General features: G+C 45.1%; 1 long non-coding RNA gene across 1 annotated transcript in view; it reads right to left on the reverse strand.

The window, feature by feature from the left end:
- LOC129170974 (uncharacterized) overlaps positions 1–25,495 on the reverse strand; it is a 64,918-nt gene extending 39,423 nt beyond the window's left edge. The window contains exon 1 of the long non-coding RNA XR_008566720.1: positions 25,036–25,495. This is a non-coding gene — a long non-coding RNA (uncharacterized LOC129170974). The remainder of the gene's footprint in view (positions 1–25,035) is intronic.
- Positions 25,496–25,928: the final 433 nt, after the last annotated feature.

Genomic DNA, 25,928 nt, shown 5'->3' on the forward strand with positions numbered 1-25,928 from the left:
ACAGTCCGCAGTGCCCTCTACTGGTAAACATTATTATTAAAAAAATCTAAATTTCCCCCTTTTTTTTCCTCTACTGGTCAACCTTCAAACTGGACGCCAACCTGTCTATAGAGGCCACCTGTCTATAGCGGCCACTTTTGCAGACTCCCTCTAGTGGCCGCTATAGACAAGTTTGACTGTATATATATATATATATATATATATATATATATATATATATATATATATATATATATATATATTTATTTATTTCAAATAAAGTTAAAATTCAGAAGAATTTTTAAAAGTGGAAAGTTTAAATTATTGGAAAATAAAAAAAAAATATTTAAAAACCAAGCAAAAATGTAAAAACAAATGTAACTTTACAAAAATGAAGTTAACAAAAATGAGAAAAAAAACTGAAAAAAGTTGCAATTTTCCACCAATAAACTCATAATATTACGAGGAATAATAATGTCATTTTTAGGGGTGCATGATAATTATCAGGCCGATATGAGGTAATGATGACATATGTCATACTGATAAATCCAATAAGAATAAAAATACAGTGCACCTTGCTGGGCCACAGCAGGTGGCTCCTCCCCCTCTAGACTCAGGTTGTCCTGGTGGTAGTGATGTGCTAGGAGTCGTGATGATGTTTGATGAGGACTAATCAACAGGTACAGTTGGTCAAATCCTCATTTGTTCCAGTCCTTCTCACCACCAGATGTGCACAAACTACACTTCCATCCACATTTAACAAATAGATATGAAACAGTTTTCGGTTACTGGTATCATATCGGCCTTGAGAAGCAGGAAGCGATCGCTCTCGGTTGGAAAAACAGATATCGTGCATCTCCAGTCATCTTAGGAGCAGGGACAAAAAAATATTCAAGAAAAAATACTTTATTTTCAAGTCCTAATATAATGAGAAACAAAACAAAAGTTATTTTAATTTTGGGGAAAAAGTTGTCATATTATGGGAATGCAGTCATAATATTATTATTATAAATGTGATATGTATTATTATTATTATAAATATATTATATATTTCAGAAGAAAGTTGAAATATTTGGAAAATGTAAAAAAATAAAACATCAAAAATGTGGAAAAAAGAGCGAAGCATGAAGTTGATATGAATCATATGTTGTTGAGCTTGAAGACAAGAAGAGATGGGAAGCTTGTTAGCATATCTACTGTACATGTGCCGCTTTACTAAATAGCAACATGGCAACGTGGCATCCTTTCCCGTTTCACTTTGTGGCCCTGACTGGACAAAGTTTGGACGCCCTAAGGATGAATGAAGGATGAATGATGACTCGGCGCCCATCCCTGGTCTGACACAGCATCATGCGTACATCTTGTACTGTCAGATCAAAGGACACAAAGACAATAGCTTGCTTGTTGTCTCCCTGTCTCTACGGTATCTCCACACATGCGGAATGCCCCGCTGCACAAAAGCTCCTTTTAAGAGCTTCGTCTGGTGTTGGGGTGGGGAAACGCAACCGGTTGGATTTCCTGGACGCGTCGGGAATGAGCATCCTTTGCGGGGCTGCGCTCTTATGTTCACTTTATGCATGAAAAATGGCAGCTGAGTGTTTGATGCTGTGATGACGGACTTTGATGAGCCTCAAGCGTGTGCTCGCCCTCAAATGACAAAGCCCTCTAAAGGGCGGCAGACGCAAACACAAGGGCGGCTTTGGGTGTTGAGGACGCCATCCTGGATGGCAGCTTGATTCGGAGACAGACGTCACTGATGCTTTTGTCCTTTCCCGTGAAACGTTACGGAGCGCCAAGGCATGCTCATGACATTTGGTGCAGATCTGGATAACGGTGCAGAAAAATGACATTTTCCTTCATTTTCCAGCAACCAATGCATGAATCTGAAGCCCACTACGACTCGCTAACTCTTCCAATTCTGAACCGCCGTGCACAGAAGGGGGAACACTTGTCTCAAAACATGCACCCCACCTGTGCTCCCCGTGCTATTAGGTACCACACGGTGGCGCTGTTATTATTCACTCTTTCAATACCAAAGACCTGTTTATACCTCTTTTACGTTTTTTTGTGCAAGAGGCAAAAAGAGGCGATGATGCAAGTTCACAATAAAAGAGGTCACTTTTCAAGCGGTTTTAAGCCATAAAAACGGCCACAAGGTGGCAGAAGTGCATTTGATAAGAGCTGGCATGGATCTTTTGCATGTACAGTCCGCAGCAAGGAGGAAGGGGCACAGCGTGGAGGGGTGTAGCCCTTTTTCAGTGGGGAACTGACAATATCCTGAAACGTATCTACTGTATGTTCTACTGCTGACTACTCAACAACGGAAAAAGGTAGAAACAAACTTTCTTGCCACAAATGCCATTTCCCGCCCATGGCGGCACAAAGCAACGTGACGTCCACAGTTGTTAGCAGTGCTGGCTTGTGAACGCGATTACTGCGTTTTCATGTGCAAACATTTGAAAGTATATCCAAGAAAACCTTACAGACGATCCCTGAGGGGCCGAGTCGTCACAGACCGCCTAACGAGCGCAAGCACTTGACCTTCCGTGTTCCGACCTGAACTTCACCCCCCAGTCAACCCTTGTAGGCGCCCGTGCTCAAGGCAGACGATCATGTGACTTGCACAACTCGTCCTTCACTTAGCAAGCGCTCACTCGTCCCGATTTCACAGGTGTAATTTTCATCCACATTGTTGGCTGTGTTTATGGGCGTGGGCGTACGTGTGTGTGTGTGTGTGTGTGTCATCATCAGTCAAACCAACACATAAACACACTCATGTCTTCACCTGCCCCAACCTATCATTAGCGCTGTCATGAAGGCACCCCAAACAACCGCAGGCACACACACCTGGAGGCCGGAACACACATACACACACACACACACACATACACACACACACACACACACACACGCTCCTCCTATTCTCTGCAAAGCACTGTGCTTTCTCCCTGACCACAACTTAAAGTCACTTCCTTTGTTATGACAGCGTGCACGAGCTGAATGAGTGCACAGAATATCAGTTTGCTTCCTCAGCAGGCAGGAAGAACACACGAGACTCCTCAGCAACATCGCACACTTGACACACGAGCAGTGTCTCCACAAAAGGCCGCCGGCGTCTCGGCCTGCTGGTTTAAGGCTGCCCAGCGCAAACAAGCACTTGAGGCCGAGTTAATCAGGAGAACAATGGAGGACCTCTGGAAGGTGCTACACCAACACACGCCTTTAAAAGCCTTCAATCACTGCAGTGTCTGCCCTCCCCTGTCAGGCAGCAAGACTTCCTACGCGGGCTCGTCATGCCGTTCTATTCAGAGACGGCTTAGCGTGCAGCAGCTAACTATGACAGGTACGCAAAACCTGAATGGCAGTCAGACTTTAGAGGCAACAGCGTGCTGCGCCTTCAAGACATTCACAAAAAAACAAACAGACAAATTCCAGTCATGATGTTGACGTAAGCATGAGATGGAGCAGAAGCAAAGTGCCTTGAAAGCACATAATGACTACGCACTCACAGCCAACAAATCATGTGACTTAATAACACAGCACCGTGCCAGCTTCTTCCTCCCCCTCGAGGAAGTATGAGCCGTGACGTCCCCTTTTCAGGTAGAACACGGGTTCCGTCAAACCACTGGCACGCACGGTACCAGTACCACAGTACCTCATGGAATTGAAGTCAAAGTCAACATGGTGAGAAAACCACCAAAGTCACCATGGCAACCTTACCTACCGCCTGCAGTTCATGCAAGACGCGCTTTTACGGAAAGTTGTGTGCTGCAGTGAAATGCATCCGAGTGGAAACGGCAATTAGGCAGAACTAATGTTCTGCACCACAGAACCCCTCTCATGGGGGTGGCCACTGGGGTGGCCGGAGAGTGGCAACGGGTGGCCATCCTGTCGCTTTGCCCCCTTCCTAATTTCATCAAACACATTTAAATATTAGTCAATGACAACACAACTCAACACAAAATGCAGTTTTTAAATAAAACTTTACCGTTAAGGGAGAAAAAAAATCCAAAGCTACATAGCCTACATTGCCCCCCCTCCCAGAAAGAAAGTATCAGGGTGGAAAAGGTTCTAGAGTGTTCCCTCGCTACAATGCGGTTCACCTTACCCCATCCAAGATTTGAAAGCAAGCAACAATAACCTCAAATATGAGCAGAGCAAAGCTTGAGCTCTGAAACCGTCGTGCTCATCAACACCATGTGTGTGTGTGTGTGTGTGTGTGTGTGTGTGTGTGTGTGTAGATGCCTGAATGATGACACAAAGCACGTCCAGGTACAGTACCGCCATCTGTACTTCCTCCAAGCCCCGCAAAATATATCCCTGCCATCTCTGCTGAGAATTGGCGGCGTGTCGGAATGAAAGAGGCCTTGTCTAAGCGCCTAATCCTTGGACGATTAGTCAACACGTCTCGATTAAAAGCTGACAAAGAAGACACCCCCACCCTCAATGGTGGCAGCCCACAGGTGTCCATGACGTGTCTTTTATGAGTCACCTGGAACATTTGACTTCACGTCAGTTAGCGGCATTACTTGTCCAACCTCAGGTCACCTGACGAGCTGCCTTCAATAAGAAGGATTCTGATCATTATGAACATCCAGGTGGGCAGCAGAAGAAGGAGAAGAAGAACCAAGTGCCTTGACAGGTGCTGACATTCTTCTGCATTGCGCCAGCCACACAAACTCTTCCAATCAATGAAACAAAAAAAAAGTCCAAACAACCAAATTTGGCCGCCAACGACCAGGTCGGTCAGGCACCCGCCCACGACCGCCGGAAAATGATGAGAAACACGCAACTTTGTGGAAAAAGTTATAATATTCCAAGAATACCGTCCAGATATTATGGGAGGAAAGTAGGAATAAAGACAAGATTTGCAAGAAGTTGGAAAATTCAAAACAAAAATAGCAAACATGACATTTTTTTGTCAAAATACTAGCAAAAAAGTTGTATTCTAACAAGAAAAAAAGCCTCAATTTTACAAGAATAACTTTGTAACATTATGAGGAAAAATGACATTTTAGCAGAAGAGAGTTGAAATATTAAAGGAAAAAAAAAATTCTTTTCTTGTATTTTGAGAAACAAAGTGAAATTTAGGTTGGGGAAAAGTTACGATATTATAGGAATAAATTGAAAATATTATCATTATTATTAAAAAGAAAAAAAAGGATCAGATCGGCAAGATGCTAACAAAACTTGGGTTGGGATCGGAAGACCAAAAAGGCGGATCGGGACGTCCCTACTGGAAATGTGTCATTTACTACCACAGTGTTCCCAACCCCTCATTACTGCTCTCAGTTGGCTTGTTGTCAACGTGCGTTTGGGCCTTAATCTGTCCCTTGTTAACCAGGGGCAGCTGGACTGGCAGGAAACGACCTTTAACCCCGGGGACAGACTACTGTACCCCCCCCGTCACATCCAGCGTGCACCAAGCCTTGAGTGAAAGCTTAAACAAATGGGAGTGGCGCGTCTTTGGAGACCGGGCGTAGACACTTTCCCTCAGAGTGGTCTTGCACGGGGGGTTGGGGTGGGGAGGGGGGGTATGAAAAACAATGACAAGATGGAGGGCTTGAACGCTTCCTGCCATCACATGTTGTTAGGAAGACCGCAGCACTTGCCAATCAGACAGCCGAACCAGGCTGGATTCGGGGGGCCCACGGGGTCAGAGCACACATGGTTTGAGTTGGGCTCCATGTCGGAAGGCGTGAAGGAAAGAAGGAAGGCCAGGACGCAGGAACTCTCCAATTCTCACTTCCTGCTTCTGCTGGAAACGTGATCCGCGTGCCCATCAACACGGAGCGCCGCAAATGTTCAGGAGGTGGCCATGGAGACGGCGCGTTCGTGGTAGAGCACCCCGTCGCCCCCGATTCAGCCTATCAGTTCCCCAGGAGCAGCGCTCATGTTTCATAATGAGCTGGGACAGCAGCACATACAAAAGCTTTCACTCACGCACCAAACTGGGCCTCAAAAGTGGAAGACATGACTTTCTACGGACGACCTTGACCAGGGCTTCTCAACCGGCGGCTCGGGGCTTTGCCTGACCAAAAAAACATTTAAAAATCATACCAAAGGCATGCAACAACTGGAGGTCTTATCGGGCTGACATCCCAGCCATAAATCCCATAACATTAAACAACACTCCAATGAGACGAGACTACCCGTACTGTGCAGGTCAGCAAATCAAGCGCTTCTTTTTTCTCCTGCCTGTGACGTTACAGGACGGTCGTCACTTCCCCTGAGCTCACTTGTAAACAAACGTTGACTTTCCAAGGGAGACATTTTGTGTGCTAGTTGTACTAAATGCGCTGCGATAAGGGGTTAAGGCACATGTGTCAAACTGGTGCCCTGGAGGGCCGAGACGCTGCAGGTTTTCTCTCCAACCAGTTTCTTCAGCAGGTGATTTAATTGATGAGCCCCTTCCCTCAAACTGAAGGTGTTGATCATTAAAATCACCTGCTTTAGTGACTGGCTGGAAAGAAAACCTGCAGTGTCTCGGCCCTCCATGGCACCAGTTTGACACCCCTTGGGTTAAGGGGTTGGAGGCCACCTGAAACGTGCAAAACGTGCAGAAGGTTTGCCAGAAACCTCCGTGGAGGCACACAGGCTGCTGGGAGCGTGTGCCCAAATCCAGTGCACCTTGGTGGGCCACAGCAGGTGGCTCCTCCCCCTGTATACTCTGGTTCTCCTGATAGTCGTGATGTGCTAGTAATGTCATGAGAGTTCAACAAATCCTAATGTCTTTGTGTCCTTCTTACCTCCAGGTGTGCACAGACTACACTTACACCTACATTTGAAAAAAGTAGATATAAAAAAGTTAGCAGTTATCGGTACCATACCAGACATGCCATGGCTGAGTGAATAAAAGCTTCTCTCTCATTCCGTGTGGAAGTGGTAAGTTTTTGGCTTCTTTTTCCTTCTTCTCCCAAACTGCAGAGCGCCGGCGCCTGCACAATGTGACGTAAAGAAAGAATAACAGAATGTAAAAGCGACTATAAGGGTGTTATTTCAAGTTTAGAGAGCTCTAGTAATGTTAAAACCCGTATTTAGAAAGTCTTAAACAGGTTTTCTATGCTCTAACTACAAAAATATTCTGTTTCTTAATATTGAATCCTACCTATTGGGTCGGGTGTAGAACCAATTCAACGCCATACACGAGGGATTATTACACATGCAAAGCTAAGCAAGCATTTTTGAGGCGGTACTTTGTGTACCAAGTTGGACCACAACACAAACTAGTTGAATCAACAGCACCTCTGCCAGTTGCAGGCAAGTCGTGCGCCCCATGTTGCCTCGGGTGCGTGTCTTTGGTGACGAAGCGCCAAAACCTAAGTAGAAGAAGAACTAGAGGCGTTAGTGTGGATCAGGGATGGGACTGTTGCAGAACGGGTTCAGATGTACGGGATGGAATTGATTGATTATTTGTGTTACTTGGCTGTGACCAGCACAGGCGCGGTTGATTCAGCCTCAGAACATTCACAAACATTCATTGTTTCATTTCCTTTCCTGAGGCTCTCTCGTGCACATGCTGGATGATCAGCATTCACGCAGCTCGAGCATGAATGCACAGCGACACTAACGTTAACTTCAGGTGTGCAGTCCTGACCTGCCATTAAAGCACACGCGGTGGAAACATGCTATCCAGCACAGAGGATAATGGCTGCAGAGCGGGAGAATATAGGTGACGCATGGGTGAGACCGTAATTACAGGCTGTTGCAAGCGTCTTAATTGCCTGCGCTGCCTGAGAGCCAAGTTGATGTCAGTTCAACTGCTCCTGGTAGCGAGAACTCCCGGTGACCTCCTCATCCCTCCCCGAACAGCGGAAAGATGACTCAACCTTCTCCAGCGCCACAGGTTACGCTCGGTCACGTTAACAGGGTGCCGCGCTTGTAAAAAAAAAAACAAAAAACACCAGGCCTGTAAAAAAACATAGTTTAACAACGGCATTAACGTGTTTGCGAGGGTCCAGGTCACAAACAAAACGGGCGTGCGGCACGCTGCTTCTGTGAGAGCTTGCAGGAGGCCGTGTGTTTGTGCGCTGCTGCGTCTGGCACACGGTGGAATTCCTGTCCCAGCAGGCAGCAGGTTTTTACAGCGTCGTTGTGAGAGGAGGAATGATTACATGATAAAAAAACTATAGACCGCACCACATGTTGGAGTATCACACACCGTAAACACACAGTGACTCTGCAGCGCACGAGTGCTGACGCTACCAGAAGGTGAAACTACTCAAATGTTCCAACCAGCAGAGGCGCTGTTGATTTAGTCTGAAGGAAGACAACATGTGACGCAGGCGCTACATCCACACCGACATTAAACACTGGCATGGACACAGGAGCTCAGAACATTCACTCATTCATTGTCATCCCACTAAAAGTGACATTTCATCACCATGAATCAATTTATTGAACAGCAATTGATGATAAAAAATACTTTATTAGGTACAGCTGCCAAATCTAATCATATGCCGGACTTTCCTGACAATAAGTCACACTTTTTTTTATAGTCTGGCTGCTGGTCCTGCGACTTATAGTCAGGCGCGACGTATAAATCCAAATGTATACGTTATGGTCAGCCGCGGGCTGCAAACAGCCCGGGCTGCACTTTGGACACCACTGGTTTAGTACAATAAGCAGTAGTCTTATTTGTTAGGTTCCAACAAGTAAAACCGCACAGTTAATAAGCAGTTCATGCAGAAGCCAACCACCACTTCATGCAAACGGTGTCATCATTAACACCGGTAGCCCAAACAACAACGTGCAATGTTACGTCATCGCCAACCAAGAAGAAGACCAGTTGCTTTTGGGTCGCCTGGCGCTGCTACTTGTCTCATAGAACATTTGTGGGTCAAGGAGCTACACTCCTACTGTGCGAACATTCCCGCACGGTTTCCCCCTCTCTCTGTGTGTCCCGCAACAAGACGGAGCATGTCGGCTCTCAACGAGTGAAAGGGATTGAGAGATTACATTTATTTTGAATTCCTTCCCCTTAATGTCGTAATGACGCTGCATCACATTTCATGAGCCTCAAGTCGATCTGCAGATTTGCAGCAGAAAGCCTCACCCGTGCGTGCGCTATTCAAGAGCGGCCATGACAAACACACACAAGGTCGGGGCGCGGGTGAGCGTAGTTGGTGTTTGTTGGACAGGAATGGTTCATGCCTTTCCACGTCGTAAGCCGGGTCATTTGCGTCTAATCGCGGTAAGCAGATCACAGGCTGCACATGTTTGCGTGCGAGCTTTTGCCGTTTTTGCCTTGTTCCCGACAAAAGCCAAGAACGCTAAGGTCAGCCTTATGAAACCTTCGCCTGGGATTGTGTACACTGGTGACCTGCTTCCAGTGGGTTTTATGCAGCGTCTGTGAATACTACCGGTGGCCACGGCGCTCTATAGGGACACTTAACAGGATTTTCATCTTTGCTTCAAGGAAAATTTACCTTTTTTTGGAATGTTGCCCATCGCTCGCAATCCTTGCGTGAAACATGAAAACATTTCTTTCCCAGCTAACCATGCGCGTCACGGGAGGTACCTACAGTACTTTGACGCTAAAGCCCCAACAAAACACCTACGTAAGACCAGGGGGGACGGGGCCTTTTCTGTAGTCGACCCCTCTCCCCCCTCCCCCCTCATGTAAAAATGGCCCCCATGGTTGAATGCTTCAAGTCTCGTCTTAAAACGCACTTTTATTTTCTGGCTTTGAACTCGGCGTGAGTCGCTTGCTCCTCTTAGTCTTTTATTCTTTTCTTTGCATTTCATTTTTGTACGTATTTCTCTTATTTATTGTTGTTTTAAATGTTTTAATGTCTAATTTCTCATATTAATAATTTGTACTTTTGCTTCTTATTATTTACTGTTTTTCTAGTTTGTGCAGCACTTTGCTTGTAAAATGTGTTGTATAAATACAGCGGATTCGATTAGATTTATTCTGATTTATTTATTTAAGGCTCGCAGCCAGAGAAAAATAAGGAATAAAAATATTAGCTCAACATTTTCCATTGCTTCCCTTCACTGTGCTGCTTTGTAACACATGGCTTGTGATGGGAAGTCTGCAAAAAACACTAAAAAGGACTCAACTGAAGGCCTTCTTCCAGCAAAACGGTACATCAGCCTGTAATACGAATCTCAATCTGTTCTTTCCATTGTTAGCCAGGTTGCCAAAATACGCAATGACGTGCAAACGAGGTTGTAAACGAAGGTTCCACACCTTGTCAGATCTCCAAACTCTTAAGAGCGAAACTGTGGAATGACGACGCACAAGAGGGACTGATATAATTTAAAGCACACACACACACACACACACACTCATAGACGGTCCTAGAATGCCAGCTGTGCCAATGACGTGGGTGAAGTATCCTGCCAGCACAGGTTTTTATCATTTGTCCTCAATTCATAGGTGTGGTGCTTTGTGTTCTTTATCTAATTACACGTCTTTAAGCAAACTAGAACGCGGCTTGAAATGAAGACCACTGCTACTAAACAACGGCTAAATAAGACACATTTCAGTTTGGTCTGATCGTGCACACGCACGCACGCACGCACACACAATGCAAAGATGAAATGCACTTCCTGCCCAGGAGTGCATCGTTCATGTGCTTTGCTTTCCTTTGCCAAGTCCAACATCAAGTTGTCATGAACAAGTTTCTACCTGAGATTTAGTAAACAACACGAAGGGAAATTCCAAACGCAGACTCGGGGGGGGGGGGGGGGGGGGGGCATTTCGCAGTGCACTGCAGCGTATTTGTGGCCGAGTACCGGCATCCCCTTAAAACCTTCAAGTGTTCTCCCCACACACACACACACACACACACACACACACACACACACACACCTCTGGTACAACTAGCGGTGCGTTTGTCAGTTGCAGCCATTACCTTCAGCCTGACACCTGGCGCTCAGCAAACAATTATAAAGTCATCAAGCAAGCGGATGCTGGGGGTGTTGGAGGTCTAATAGGAAGGACAGATGAAGGACAGATGCTCGCAATGCTGACAGTATCAACTACGTTCCAAATAAAGGGCTTCACACGGATGAGGTATTATCTCTTTATTTTTCATGCTGCGGTTTGCAACATTTTATCCTTTTCAGAGCTGTTTCTAATATTTTGGGTTCATAAACTAACAATAATACAACAAAAACTATGACGCTATGCAACTGTATTTACTTATATTTATTACTCGGATGCTAGCATTGTATACAGTAATCCCTCGTTTATCGCAGTTCATTGGTTCCAGACACGACCGTGATAAGTGAATTTCCACCAAGTAATAGTCCTTATTTATAAGTGGAATGTTTTCATAGAGCTAGAGCATAGAAAAGCTGTTTACGACCTAAATACACTTTTTAAGCATGATTAGAGACCTCTACATATGAAATAACACCCCTATAGTCACCTTTACACTCCTATTAGCCAATATAGTAAACATCATAAGAGAAAATAAGACATACTATGGCCGCACGGTGGCCTAGTGGTTAGCATGTTGGCCATGTTGGGTTTACTCCGGGTACTCCGGTTTCCTCCCACATTCCAAAAACATGCATGTTAGCTTCATTGGAGACTCTAAATGGTCCATAGGTATGAATGTGAGTGTTTGTCTATATGTGCCCTGCCATTGGCTGGACACCAGTCCAGGGTGTACCCCGCCTCTCACCACAAGTCAGCTGGGATAGGCTCCAGCATACCCGTGACCTTAGTGAGGTCAAGCGGCATAGGAAATGAATGAATGAATACAAGACATGAATATGGCTGGCTTGTGTTGCTGTAAATGTAACATGACTGCCACCTCGTGACCAGCGTAGAATACGACATATCATCACATCTTTCAACGTCTTCTGAATGCCTTCCATTTGTATTTTACTTCATTTAGCCATTATTAGGCTTAAAAAGGATCATTTAGGCAAAAAACATGTACAATTTGCTCATACACTAGATCCCCAACTTACGAACACAATTGGTTCCAGACGACCGTTCTTAAGTTGAATTGTTCTTAAGTAGGGTAAAAGGTAATATTACCAATGATATAGGTACTACATGTATGTGTATACATATACAGTATATGTGTATGTATGTAAATATGAGTTTGGATGCAGTAGTAATATTAAACCAGGATAATTCATGAAAAAAACAATAATAAAAGTGATATAATAATACGTAATGATAAATGTTATTTACCTTTGAAGAGGAGTGGTCGAGCATACGTCGTTGTGGTGGAGGAGGAGGAGATATTGAAAAAAAGGACAAATGGTGTTGGTGGTTAGACTCTTCTAAAAGAGGTAGTGTTCTGTGGGTGGTGTAGAATTAAGCAGGCCTATTAACTCTTCATAAACTTTAATCACACGCTCTGTCCGGGTTGTATCATACAGCTACAATGTAGCTTTATCTCCCCAGCGTCTAACTCTTCCTCTGTTGGTCTCATTCGCTCTAAGGCTGCATTAGCAGTGTCACAGTGCCCTCTACTGGTCAAGCATGTACAGTAGCAGTAGAAATACTGATTGAGCGACTACAAGGCAAAATAAAATAAAATATAGACCAGTCGGCTTGTGTTCGTATCCACGAGTGTTTGCTAGTCGGGTGTTCGTAAGTTGGGGGTCTAGTGTAATGCATATTGTTTTATGAACCACCAAGCAGTGATGACTTATTAGTTCATATAGCCACAAAAAATTCAAAGAACAAACTTTTACCATATGTTGAGGACCAGGGGTGCACGATAATTGGACCGCTACTAGGGAATTATGACATCATAGCAATAAATCCGATAACATTAAAAATAGCTCCGATAACCCATCATTTTAAAAAACACTCCAATGAGGCGGGACTGTGCAGGTGAGCAAATCAAGCACTCCTTTTTTTTCGTAACTTCCCCCGAGCTCACTTGGAAACAAACATTCACTTGAAGTGGAAGACATTTCGCATCCCGTGATGAAAAACCCCAAGGAGCACACCAAAAGCCTCATCAGCCCCCTGAAACGCCAGCACCGCGGCATTTGAAAAAAGCAAAAGGTTTGCCAGAGACGCCCGTGGCATCACGCCGGTTGCTCGGAGCGTGTGCCCGAATACAGTGCACCTTGCTGGGCCATGCAGGTGGCTCCTCCCCCTCTCTATGGTAGTAGTGATGTCATGATATTTCATTAGGACTAATCAATCAAATCCTAATTAGTTGGAGTCCTTCTTACCTGCACTAACTACACTCACATCTCCATTTAAAAAGCAGATATAAAAAAGTTAGCGGTTAGCAGTACCATATGGGGCTTGAGAAGCAGAGAAGAAGTCATCGGTTTTGGTTTGAAAGGAAGATATGGAGCATCTGGAAGGATCTAGACCAGGGGTCACCAACGTTTTTCCTTGTGAGAGCTACTTTTACAAAATGAAAATGGCCAAGAGCTACTCATTTTTGTAACATTTATTTTCACATCTTATTTTAAACCCAAACAAAGCGAATATGCTTGTTTTACCAGAACATGAACAAAATGCTGGTGTCCACAACTCACATGTTGTATTTCACAATGCATTTCTTTCTACTGTTCTTTCATTATTAACTGAAAACCTGAAAGAAAAGCAGGCTTGTGGGCACCTCATGTGGTCGTGGGGGCTACCTGGTGCCCGCGGGCACCACGTTGGTGACCCCTGCTCTAAAGGATCTAAATACCTCCCACTTTTCAAAGCACTAGCAAGCAAAATCACAATGCAGCATTTCTCTCCATGTTTGCAAAGCAGGAAGAGGAAGACAGCAGTGACATGGAAGATGCTGGGGCACGGCTGCCCGCAAGCTTCAGCGTATTTTGCAGGACAAGAAGTGGAAAACGGTGGCATCCAATCCGGCCTCACCGCAGATCCGACTGTTTACGACACCCGAGGCCCAACCCGCTTTTTACTGCTCTGTTTGAATAATCAGCTACAAGTTAAACAAACAGCACAAGGAGCGCTCGTAATGGTGGGGGGGTTAATAAGTGTTCATTAGTTTTAATGGTGCCGAATGAAAACGAAGACTCCTTCCTGCAAACATAAACAAACTCATCAAAACCTCTGCTTGCTCTTTTCCATCTTTTTTTTTTTTTTAAACATGATGCAAGATCCACCAGATCCTGCAGAACACGCATTTCCAGACGCTCGATGCTTCTTTCTGCTTCCAGGCCAGCAGCAGAACTGGAGCACCCGGTGGTGACAAAGACAGAGCGGCCAGACTTCTGTGTTTAACTCTGAGAGACTGCGTGGGACGTTGTTTGATTTGAACCACTGAAGCCACCCGGCGTGTCTGCTTTAAGCTCACGAGTCCATTAGACACACGGCGCGCTGCCGGCACCGGGCGGCCCCCACATCTTGACTCCACCTGAGCTGAGATGGACCACGCAAGGCAGGACCGGTGGCCCGCATCAGACCCCAACCACTACCTCCAACGCACGCACATGAACATAAACACGACTCGCGTCTGGTTGAGGAGACGGAGACCCCGTTTATTTATGGACAAGTCTGGTTGGGGACCCAAGATAGATACTGTAGGAGGGGGACGCCTGTGTTCTTATCTCAGTCCAACATACAAACCATCCGGGTTAAGGGTTTTTTTATTTTATTTCCCACAGAAACAAGCTCCGTGGTGACGTCGGCTGCGCCAACGATGCCAGCGGTTGTACAAGTAGAAGGACTGGGGGGGCAAAGGTGGAGCGCGGGCGTGGGAATTCAAAGAATTCGTCCGTGTGTTTACCGCTAAGAAAACCCAAGCCCGTTGAAGGTTTATGGAAGCATGAGCTGAGCTTTCATCTTTGCTACACTCTCCTCGCCGATATCAGTCCGATGGAGAGATTTGACAATCTTTACAGCTTAATGGCCCATGCCGCAGAAACCCAGACCCGCTACGGTGTTTTTATGGTGCTTGGAGCTCCATTGGGACGAGGCCAAAGGTCAGCGCATTACTGTACAGCGAGAAGTGGGCGGGGATTCACTGAGCTTTCATAATGCGAGAAAAATTCCTTCTTGTGAATGCAAAGGGCTTCGTTAGTAGCGCTCTTCACCTTCTGTCATCTGATTTGAGCAGAAGCCCTTGTGTACAAGTCCGCCACATGCTTATCACCTGATTCAAATAGAAATGTGTGTCAGGGCATGTGAGTCTGCCCTTCACCGTCTCTGGAGGAGGAGACTTTTCTCTGGGTTCTCCAAGTCTCAGCTTGTATTCATCTGTCTCGTCTTTCGTCTACTTTGGAGCCAACAGCGGGTCTTCCCTTGACACACAACTACTGCAGGACGCCTCGGATCTCCTGAGAAAACCCTAAAAACTCCTCTAGAACATAGGCTCCCAAAGTGTGGTACCCACAATGTCACCAAGGGTACTTGAACATAACTTAAAATAGAGTGACTACACCAGGACCTCGCACTTACGCAGTGCGCTTGAACGCCTCATCGTGCGCCTGCAGGAAGTACGGTGCAGGAGAAAGGAGACAGACAGGAAGTTGTTGACTCTCCGTGTGCGTTTGTATGTGAGAAATGGAAATAACACAATTCATCTGATTCAATCAATTAGATGAATTGACACTAATAAAACCAAACAATTCAACTGCAATAAATGATCTGATTTCATTAAATAATCCTAATTAATAAAATATTACCATTTAATGAATTCTTCAGCCCCAGCAGGGAAGCCCGACTTCCACCCTCCCCAGCCACTTCACCTGACTCCTCCTGGTGGCTCCTGAGGTGCTCCCAGGACAAGCTGAAGAAACATAGTCTCCATCGTCTCACCAACGTGTCCGGGGTCTTCCCCGAGGCCTCCTACCGGTCGGACGTGCCCTGAACGCCTCCCCGGGGAGGCGTCCTGGAGGCACCCTGACCAGCTGACTGAGCCTCCTCATCTGGCTCCTCTCAATGTGCAGGAGCAGCGCTTCTACTCCGAGGTATCGCTAAGGGAGATCCCAGCCACCCTCCGGAGTAAACGCCATCTTGTCCTTTGGGTCACTGCCAAAGCTCACAACCACGGGTGAGAGTAGGAACGTAGCGTAGCGGGTGGGACAGTTACTGCAGCGGTTCCTCTTGAAGTCATGTGGACTTTAGGTGAAGATGCAGAGAAAGACGCACCTCGCAGGGCAGTAAAACTCGGGTGAGGTGAACGGATAAACATTACGCAACAGCGAATCAACGAGTGTCTCCAGCTAATTCCGACCACGCTGCCTTTAATGCCCGTTTATACGGAACTCCTAAATGAACGCCGCCCCTGCAGCGCCTTCCAACACCACTCAATAGGACGGGAAGGAAAATTGAAGTAGGACAGGGATTTGAGTTTGTGCTGCCCCACGCCGGTAAACAAAATAAAGAAAAGTTGATGATAAACGACAGGAAATGAGGTTTAGCCGAAGGATAAAGTTTACGTTATTTCATTCAAGTCCTTCTGTAGATGATTAAAGACGTCCAGGAAGTACGACTCAAACGCGCCATGCCGTGCATTCGCCTTTCCATATTCAGAGAACGCCATCGTGTCGGACGGCAGGGACGCAGACATCTCAGAGGAAGGGCTGGAGGCCGAGCGAGCGGCGGGGGGGGTTCGCCACGTTTATAGAAATGTATAAATACCTCTAAATACCTTGACCACATCAAGTCATGTTCCATGTTCATAAGCACGCCATAAAGCAATAAGTACAGTAAATAAACCTTCAGATATTCTGTATGTATTTTCAAAGTAAAGTGCAACTAGCAGGCCTGCCATGCGTCCACATGCTCTAATACGTGAAATTCGGACAGAATTCCTTCAGGCGATTTTAAGGACGTATAAAAGGCCCAGCCTGACCAAGTTGGGACACAAGTGGTGCGGTTCTAGCATGCTAACATTTCAATGCTGCAGACGCATTTTTCGATTATTAATGGCAGGCGGAGAAGGCGGCCTGTGTTGCAAGCGTCGGCTCTGTCGTGGCTTGTCCAAGTGAATGATTGCACGTTGACGGGGAGTAAAGAGGAAATGAATGCCAGGTAGAGAGCGGCTTAGAAGCTCTGATAAGACAAACGGAGCGGCAGATAAGAGAAAACTGTTCGTGCAACACTACGGGGGTTGGGCCACTTTGACATGTACCGTACAAGCTAGAGGCGTGGCTCGCTGGTGTTCGGAAGTATTAAAGTACATGCACCAAACGTCCTCAACGTTAATACATAAACAATCCTGCTGGAATGAATCACAGAAAAACACCCCATACCTGTGGGAACTCAAGTCAAAACACACCACACTGGAAATGAGCCCCACCTGTAGTCATGTGACCTCTACCTGCACTTGTTTAGGTTGGACTTTCACAGGGCCAAAAACGCCACATGGGCCAAGTTTCGTCAGTGAAGCGACCTCCCACAACTGCCATATTGTCAAATGTCATCAAGTTTATGGGCTCATCAGCGTCGGGACATACAGAAGAAACGTTAATCTTCAAAGAGAGGAGAGTGACAATGAGGGGCAATAAAGGAGATCATAACGCTAATCTGCATTGCAGTCTCCTTTCACTGCAAAGGGCGAACTGCGGTGTCGCCACATTGCCATCTAGCGGCCAAACACCGCAATAACACTCTTCGTCTGCTGTGGAATTCATGAGCCACACCCGGAATGATTGCATTTTCTATCTAATTAGCTTTCAGAAAAATACCAAACTGTGACGTAAACTGTCATATTCATTAAAAGGCTCAGGATTTTGTGAATGAATTACATAGCGTCATCAAAACAAAGGTAGCATTTCAGCCTGTTAAAGATGTTATTATGCTAAGAACACGCATCATTGTGATTAGCATTGCTAGCGTACTCGTTGCAATAATAGCAAACGTACCCCTGCGCCCCGTGGATGTGTTTCTTTAATGGGGAAAGAAAGTTATGAATCCGGCACTTTTGGCCTTTATCAATAAAATAACTATAAATAATAATGGAAATATTATATAGTTGAAATATAACAATAGTCCAACATACAATGATTATTATTATGAGAGTGATGTAATTTCATTTGTTGAAATCAAGATTTGCATTCATTTTTTAATATCTTAAAAGAAAATGGCACTCTTTTTTTTTTTAATGTTGCCCACCATCCACAATCCTTGCGGGAGACGTGAACAAGTCTTTCTCCTTTCTGTGCCTTCTCAGGCTATGAAAGGGGGCACCTGAGGATTGTGGATGATGGGCACTTGTCCTTGAAGATTGATACACTTATAAAGCTCTGCTTCTTCCTGCTCCTCTTCGGACGTGTGGCAAATGTAACCACGTGATATTCCTTTCTGTAACTTATGAAGCATGTGTGAAACAAATAATACAATGAATCCATTAAAAATGTAAATAATAACACTGGGCAAAGTCAAACGGTTCTATCCTGCCTGCAGTGAGTTCCGTGGCGTCTGTTGTCATCCAAGTACCATCCGAGGTACCAAATACTGTTTCTTTCCCTATAAGCAATACATCCAAAACCAAAGTAGCAAGACAAGGTGGAAATATGTGAAATTGAGCAACGAAATACATATTGTGACGGAAAAGGTCATGAGCAATATAAAAGTCAGCCATCAGCGTTCATTTCTATGGTGTTTCAGAAAAAGACTCAACTATGACCTCTAGCGGTCACCTGAAGGTAGTTTTTTTCCCTTGCTTCTGCGAAATCCTCCATTCTATGATCATGGAAATATTAGCCACTTGTTAACATTAGAATCCAATTAAATTTTACAATTTTACTGTCATCGTTTCTTATGAATATTTTTATTTGTTATTTTAAATTTGAATTCATTTCAGTGTTGTTATATTATGTTATATCCTCACATGTGCATATTTATTGTATTGTATTGTATGTACTTTATTGATCCCACAGCGGGGAAATTTACTTGTTACAGCAGCAAGCAAGCAAGACAAGTAAAGAGAACAGTAAAGTAAAGCACTACAACATGGTTCAGGTGGTGCAGGTGTTGTAGAGCCTGACAGCGGTCGGTATGAAGGACCTGCGGAACCTCTCCTTCTTACACCGTGGGTGTAACAGTCTGCTGCTGAAGGAGCAAGGAGGAAATTTAGAAGAAAAACCTTTGTTATTTTTATTGTGTCAAGTGTTGATCAGAATCAGCTCAACTCAAGCAATAATAAATATGTCTGTGCAAATGACCCAGTAATCACCCAGTGATGACCCAGTGATGTTCCAATGTTGATCCAAGATGGCGCCCCGTGGCTTTGGTGTCTTTGTCTATTTGTTCTGTGTTTTTATGAGCCCTCGCTTCTCAACTATATTTCTTGATTTATTTCTTAAGCGTCTGTGAGTATGTACAGTGAGAGCTAATTTCACCGAAGTGAAATTCCTTGTAAGCATACTCAATAAAGCAGATTCCGATTCAGATGTTCTACAATAGCGCCATGCAGCTGTAGTGGCCACCTGGGGAACTGCAGCCAAACCAACCGATATTGGGCAATTTCTAGCATGGTCCACAAGGAGGCAGTAGAGTATTATAAATACTGCACGCAAGCCTGCACTTTTCCAATCTTGTTTCTAAATGGCCATCAAATGTGCAGCGTTTGATGACATGTCATAAAATACCGAGCCAGGTAGTTTTAATCCACTCACAAGTTCGCTCGAGTCTAATCATCTAAAGTCTACCGAGTGGGATTAGTGAGGTTTTGACACTTTGTACAAGGAGCGGAGGCCTGTTGACGGCGGCCTGGCATGCGGAGACGAGACGCTTCGCTCATTTCCATGGCGGTTGGAGCACTTTGGCGGAAAAATGAGGGCTTATCGCTCCTCTGAGACCTCGACAGCCAATTACTGCTCAGTCAGTCAGTCGCTGGCCAAATATCGCACATATTGCACATGCGCAAGAATTCTCAACTAAGCCCAGAGAAACTCGCTAGACTCGGCGTGCATAATTAGGCATTGGATCGATTAATAGGGAAAATGAACAACTAATCGGTGAATCAATCAGGTTCCTCAGAGACCTGGTGGTCTGCTGCAGCCACACAGGACATTTCACGCTCCTCTTCACAACAAAAATCTCTTCTTTATCCTTTGGCGCCGGGACGGGAAGGAAAGCGGGGAGAGGCGTGAAAGAGCAGATGCAATGAAAAAGTCCTCCTGAATGAGGATGGTGTGTGTGTGTGTGTGTGTGTGTGTGCGTGTGTATGGTACCATGGCAACCACGCCCGAAGATCGCCGAGCCGAGATACGAGACATGGGCACAGGTTGGATGGAATGTGACATTTGTCAAACACAAAAGGGAGGAATTTTCCCTCCGAAAAATGAGGAGAACAAGAGAGGTGATGGGGAACAGGAGCGGGAATGTCAGGTTATTTAAGGATACGTTTACCATTCAAGAATGGGAGAAAATGTGTGCAGTAATACGCATGTCAAGCCACTAGTTGGCGATGTCACGGCCCGCGCTCGTCCTCGTGGAAACTACTGCAACAAAACCTTACTTTTAGTCTGTTTGCACGCAAGTCTACTTAAACACCAGACTGCACATACTTGCATCCTGCACGCACACCGCAATACAAAAAACAACCACAAAACGCCGACAATGAGGTTAAAAATGTCATAAAATAACTAACATTTGCATGAAAAACTGAAAAAATCCCTAAAATGCATGAAAAAGAAAAAAAACTTGAAGCTTCAAACTTTAAAAACGTATCAATCATATTAAAATGTCATGACAATAAAAAGTAAACTGACAAAAAACGTAAATGCATCAAAATAAAACAAATCAAATTATAATTCATTAAAATAAAAAATAGAAACTGAAACAAATTAAAGCATGAAGAAAAATTAAAACATTAATTAAAATGTAATCATTTAAAAAAAAGAATGACAAAAACAAGTGCATGAAAATGAAACAAAAATAAAAACTTAAATATTTAAATTTCAAAAAAATGTAAACATGTAAAAAGGTTTTTAAAAAACGTAAATACATAAAAAGAAAAATTAAAAACAATCAAATTAAAATGTAATTAAATGACAAAAACTTTAATGCATGAAAATAGAAAAAATAAAATATTGTTATATCATATAATATAATAAAAAGTAGCTCAATGCATGCAAATAAAACATGAATGATACATTATTTTTTTAAATGAATCTACATTTTCAACAATGAAATAAAAAAAATGAAAAGCAAAACAAATGATCAAATAAAAAGGAAAATTGATCAACAAAATGAAAGAAATAAAAAGGAGAAAAATGGGGGGGGAACTAGGAGAAACATTGAAAAGATAAAAACTAAAACATGAAAAAAAAGAGATGAAAAATAGGAAAGGGAGGAGAGAAAACTAACTCTTTTTTCAACCCCCCCGCATCCCTACTGCTCCGGTGCACCTGTGCGAAGTGCGACCTTCGCCACTCTCCATCATCCCTCCTGGCTTTCTTAGACTGATCCGCTTCTCAGGTTCTCCCTTTGTTTCTCTATTTCTGAAGGACCACATTCCCAAAGGTTACTCCCACTGCGGACCACCTGGAAGTGGTGCCAATCCATGAGATTATTCCCGCCCTAGAATCCTCCTTTCTCGCCAAAGCAGCGTGACGCCGCCTCAACCTGACGATTCCGTCTGCAAAAGTTTGGTGGATGCGACTTCCCAAATGAGTGCAATGAGAACCTCTCCAAGAAAAATCACACGTGAGGTTGAGGAGGGAAAAAACAAATTTAAAAATCACAAAAACACTTCACACAGCGGGCCCCAGCTCCCGCCCCCCCATAAACACATAGAAAACAAAGGTACCATTTTACTCAGGAAGGGTCAGCAGTTCTCTCCATCAGACGGGGGCTTGTTCTTGGTCAGAGGCTGCTGCCCAATCTCAGACCAACCCCCCCACAAGCTCCGCCGGCCCCCCTCAGGCCCCCTGCTGGCACCCGCCACCCCCGGAGACAAGCTCCCCATTGTTCGCGCCATACTAATAAATGACAGTTCTTCTGTTCGCACCAACTTTCAATCCAAAAGCGACAAATCACGCTTATGATCGTTTGCCATGAGCCCCGCACTAAACGGTCATGTGACACCAGTGATGAGGGTTACACTTTCCCGCCGTTTGAGCCCCCGGGGTAATGCGCCAAGCGCCTGCAAGACATAAAGAGGCATCATTAATGCAACAGGAACCGCTTCTGCTGCACTTGGGAGAGCAGTCGCTCATGACACCGAGGGGTTCACTGCCGGGTCACGCTGAGCTCATTCACCTGCTTCTGACCTCTGGTCCTCCATGATTGATGAGAAATGGCCTCATAAACACTCAGAGCCATCCGTTTACCTTTACCTCCGTGCGAGCTGCCCAATGCTAACGTTATTCTGCAGCGACAACACGGAATTGACGGACGATGGAGGAAACTGAGGCACGGCGGAGTACACTGCTTGTTGCAGCCAACAGCGGCGCTGTTGACTTCACTTGACTACTTGCTGGCTAAAGAAGGCCAGCATCAGCGTTAAATCTTCCACAGGAAGTCCATCCTTACAGTAGACTACAAGTCAAACGTTAGCCTCGTTTCTCAGCAGATGTAAATTAGCAGCGATGCTGCTCCAAACAGATAAAAGACCGATATCGTACCGATAACCTAACTATTTTTATTTCGATGCAAGTGTAGTTTGTGCACACGTGGTGGTAAGAAGGACTGGAACAACTTAGTACCTGTTGATTTGTCCTAATGAAACATGATGACATCACTGCTATCTTAGAGGGGGAGGAGCCTCCCCCAAACACAAAAGGGAGGAATTTTCCCTCAGGGCACGTGTAGCCAAACAACCAATCACAACTATGGACATTTTTGAGCCTCCAATGAAGCCAACACGCATGTCCAAACCATCTGACTGTGTGGATTGGGGCACAACCCCCACCGAACCCTAACCACTAGGCCTCCGTGCCGCCCTGTACTAAAGCATCCAATCAATTTCAGCTGCTTCACAGCCACTAGGGGGTGTATTAGCACGGTGTCCCGGGATTAGGATGATATGATGAGCAGCATTTAGCAGCACTAGCTTCCCCGTTTACATCTTTCTTTGTCATTTTAGCTGAGTGACGGCATCGTGCAGCATTCACATTCATTCACACGCCATCTACTGGACACATGGCAAAACACGCTGGTGCCACCCCGGCGTGGGGGTGGGGTTCAGCTCATATGACAGCATTCTTTCAACTTCCCACCCCTGAGGTTTGAGTAGTAAGTGTTGAGTATGAGACGTGTCTCATTAGGACCAATTATTGGCTAACTTTTTGTCTCATGTCCAGGACCAAAAAACATACAAATGTCCTGAGATGAGCCATTACGGCAGTCTTTGGAAGGTGCTGCCATGAGCCAAGGGTCCATGTTGGCAGCACAGCGGTGGGCCGATCAAGGGTCACGTCTGCAGCCGTGCTCCTCCTTCGCCACTCACATACGACAACAAGCAGGAGAAGAAGAGAAGAAGAAGAGCTAGTAGTGTTTAGTCAAGGCCTCCCTTGCTCCTTGACACAAAGTCCGTCTTTGTCCGCCTCCCAGGGTGCCAGATAAAGGAATTCTTGTGTGTTTGAAGGCTTGGGGAGGGGTCGGTTATGTGTGTGCGTGTGGTGGGGGGGTTATGGTCTGACCGAGTTTATCTGACACTTCAGCTCCTTTTGTGAGGGCAAGTGTCCCACCGTCAATGCTGGCCATGAGAGTCACTTGGCATTGGACAGAGGGTCCCTCTTCAGTGGAGAATGGGAGTCTTGTTTGAGGACTGGTGCGTGTGCGTGTGCGTGTGCGTGTGCGTGTGCGTGTGCGTGTGATGGACATATAGTGGCGCTCTGTCCCTCAACCCTGACAATAGACACGTCTTGAGGTAGCGTCATAGCGACAACACTTTCTGCTTCCCAAGCCAATATGGCACTGAAACACAAACGGGGGCAAGTCCCTGTTTCATGTACTACACTGCTGATGGGGAGTGATGGGGGGGTCAACTTCCCTTTAAAGTCAATGTTTGTTGACAGGTGAACTCAGGGGACGTTACGACAGGCCGTTTACGTCACAGGCAGGAGCGCTTGATTTGCTCACCCGCACTCATTGGAGCATTTTTGAAACGATGGGTTATTAGAGCTGTTTTTAATGCTGATGGGTTTATGGCTACAATGTGAGGCTCGTGCTGTGCAGGCCAGTTCTCAGCGTACTGACCCAAATCTAAAAAAAAAAAAAAAAAAAAGTCTACATTTTTTTACATGCAAACCAAAAGGTGGAGCCAAACAAGTGAATCAGAGCTTTTCTTCCTGTCACTCACACACACACAAGCTCCAAAGGAAAAGAGACACACGTAGGACCCAATATGGGCTGCAGGTCATTTGTTGGCGTGTCAACAGTCATCAAGAGGCGCACGCCTCGTTTGCAAATGATCGTTTGTGTTATGAAATGAGTTCATGTGAAGAGTAGAAATCAAGAGTGTGGGAACACATGACGCATATTAGCTGGGTCGTCGTGCGGGACAAGCAGGCCGCACGGTTAGCGCTTCTGTGAGGGAGCAAGTGCAGGTGTAAGGTGCGGGGGGGTGGGGGGGCAAGGATGGCAAAGGATGCGGCCAACTTTAAAGGCTCTCCTTCCAGTCCAACTAAATGTCATCACGTTTGCACTTTGATAACAGATGGAAGCCGGTGGTGTCAAGACAGGACGGGAGGCACAAGCAGCTTGACAAAAATTAAGAAAAACATCTTTTCCAAACCTGAGAAGCGCACTGCAGTTAGGTCATGGGTAAAACGACTACGAGTGGGAAAGTAAAGAGTCTGGTGTGAGTGGAAAACCAAATATATAATGTAATAAAAATAGTGCATAGTGTTCTCTATTGTAAACCTTAACTCATAGAAAATTGGGTCCCTAAAATTCCAAAACACATCACGTGTTGCCATCATAGTAAGAGAGGCACCTTACTCTGATCAGGGAACCCCTAAAAAGGCTCGTTTAGGGGAACTACGGATTGTCAATGGGGTGACACCCTCCAAAAAAACTGCTTTTCTACCCTTGGAAGCTTGGGAAGACACCTGTACCCCCTTTGAGCCTCCCTACAAACCACTGACGGCTAACAGTCCCAGGCCACATGGGTACGTTAGAGCACTCATTTCCTCTACTGCAGTCCCAAAGGTGAAATAATGTGCAAAACAAACACTTTAGGGATAAATGTGACATACCTGCTGATCACGAGGTGCTCCGTATATATTCCAAGATATTAAATCCCATCCACGACAATATTCGTGTATAAGGAAGGAGTATCCCAAGACAGTCCCACATGTCCGCTGTGGCCCAGCGGACTCCAGGCTGGACTTAAAAGGTAAGAGGTGAGGACTCCTTTGTATTCCACAAAATGATCACCGGTGGTTCTGTTAAATCCTCCGCATGTTGCCATCACGATCCACTTGTGTTTGCACCGTAAACAGTCACCGGAAAATAAAGAAATACATACAAATCCTTGACCCGTGAGCACGCACTAAACAGCTCTCGTAAATACTTCACCCAAATTCGCAATTCCAGCCATGAAATGTCTTCCAGAAAGGACTTTAAGGAGTTCTCCAGTAAGCCATGGAAGTCCAAGTAGCTCTCCTGTGTGAGCCTCCCTCGTCCGGCGTCTGAGCGGCACTGAGCCATCCTTGGTTGGAGCTCAGCCGCACAGCACGTGCTGCTACGCGATGACGTCAACACACTATGGCATCACGGGAAGTGGAGTTTAAGGCCGACAAGGTGCGATAGCGTAAAGGTCATGTTTTTCTTTTTAGGATTTAAAATCAACGATAAGTGGAATGTTCTATTTTTTCCAGGTTTGTGCAGAAAGCATTTTTAGAAAAATGTTAACTGTTCAAAGTTTCCAATTACCAAACCTTAAAGTTAAATAGAAAATAATCAGTACATCAAATGTAGAAAGGTACATTCAAAAAAAGTAATTGATAGTTTAGGTATGAAATAATTAGTTGATAGCTTTGACTGCAAATGAAATATAATACTGACATGGCAGCATCCGATTTGTCTATTCCAACCACAAACATTTGTTTTATTTTTATTTCAAATTTAGTCCGTTCATATAAAAAAT

Source organism: Dunckerocampus dactyliophorus, chromosome 18 (assembly GCF_027744805.1).
Source record: "Dunckerocampus dactyliophorus isolate RoL2022-P2 chromosome 18, RoL_Ddac_1.1, whole genome shotgun sequence".
In the NCBI taxonomy this organism is placed as follows: Eukaryota; Metazoa; Chordata; class Actinopteri; order Syngnathiformes; family Syngnathidae; genus Dunckerocampus; species Dunckerocampus dactyliophorus.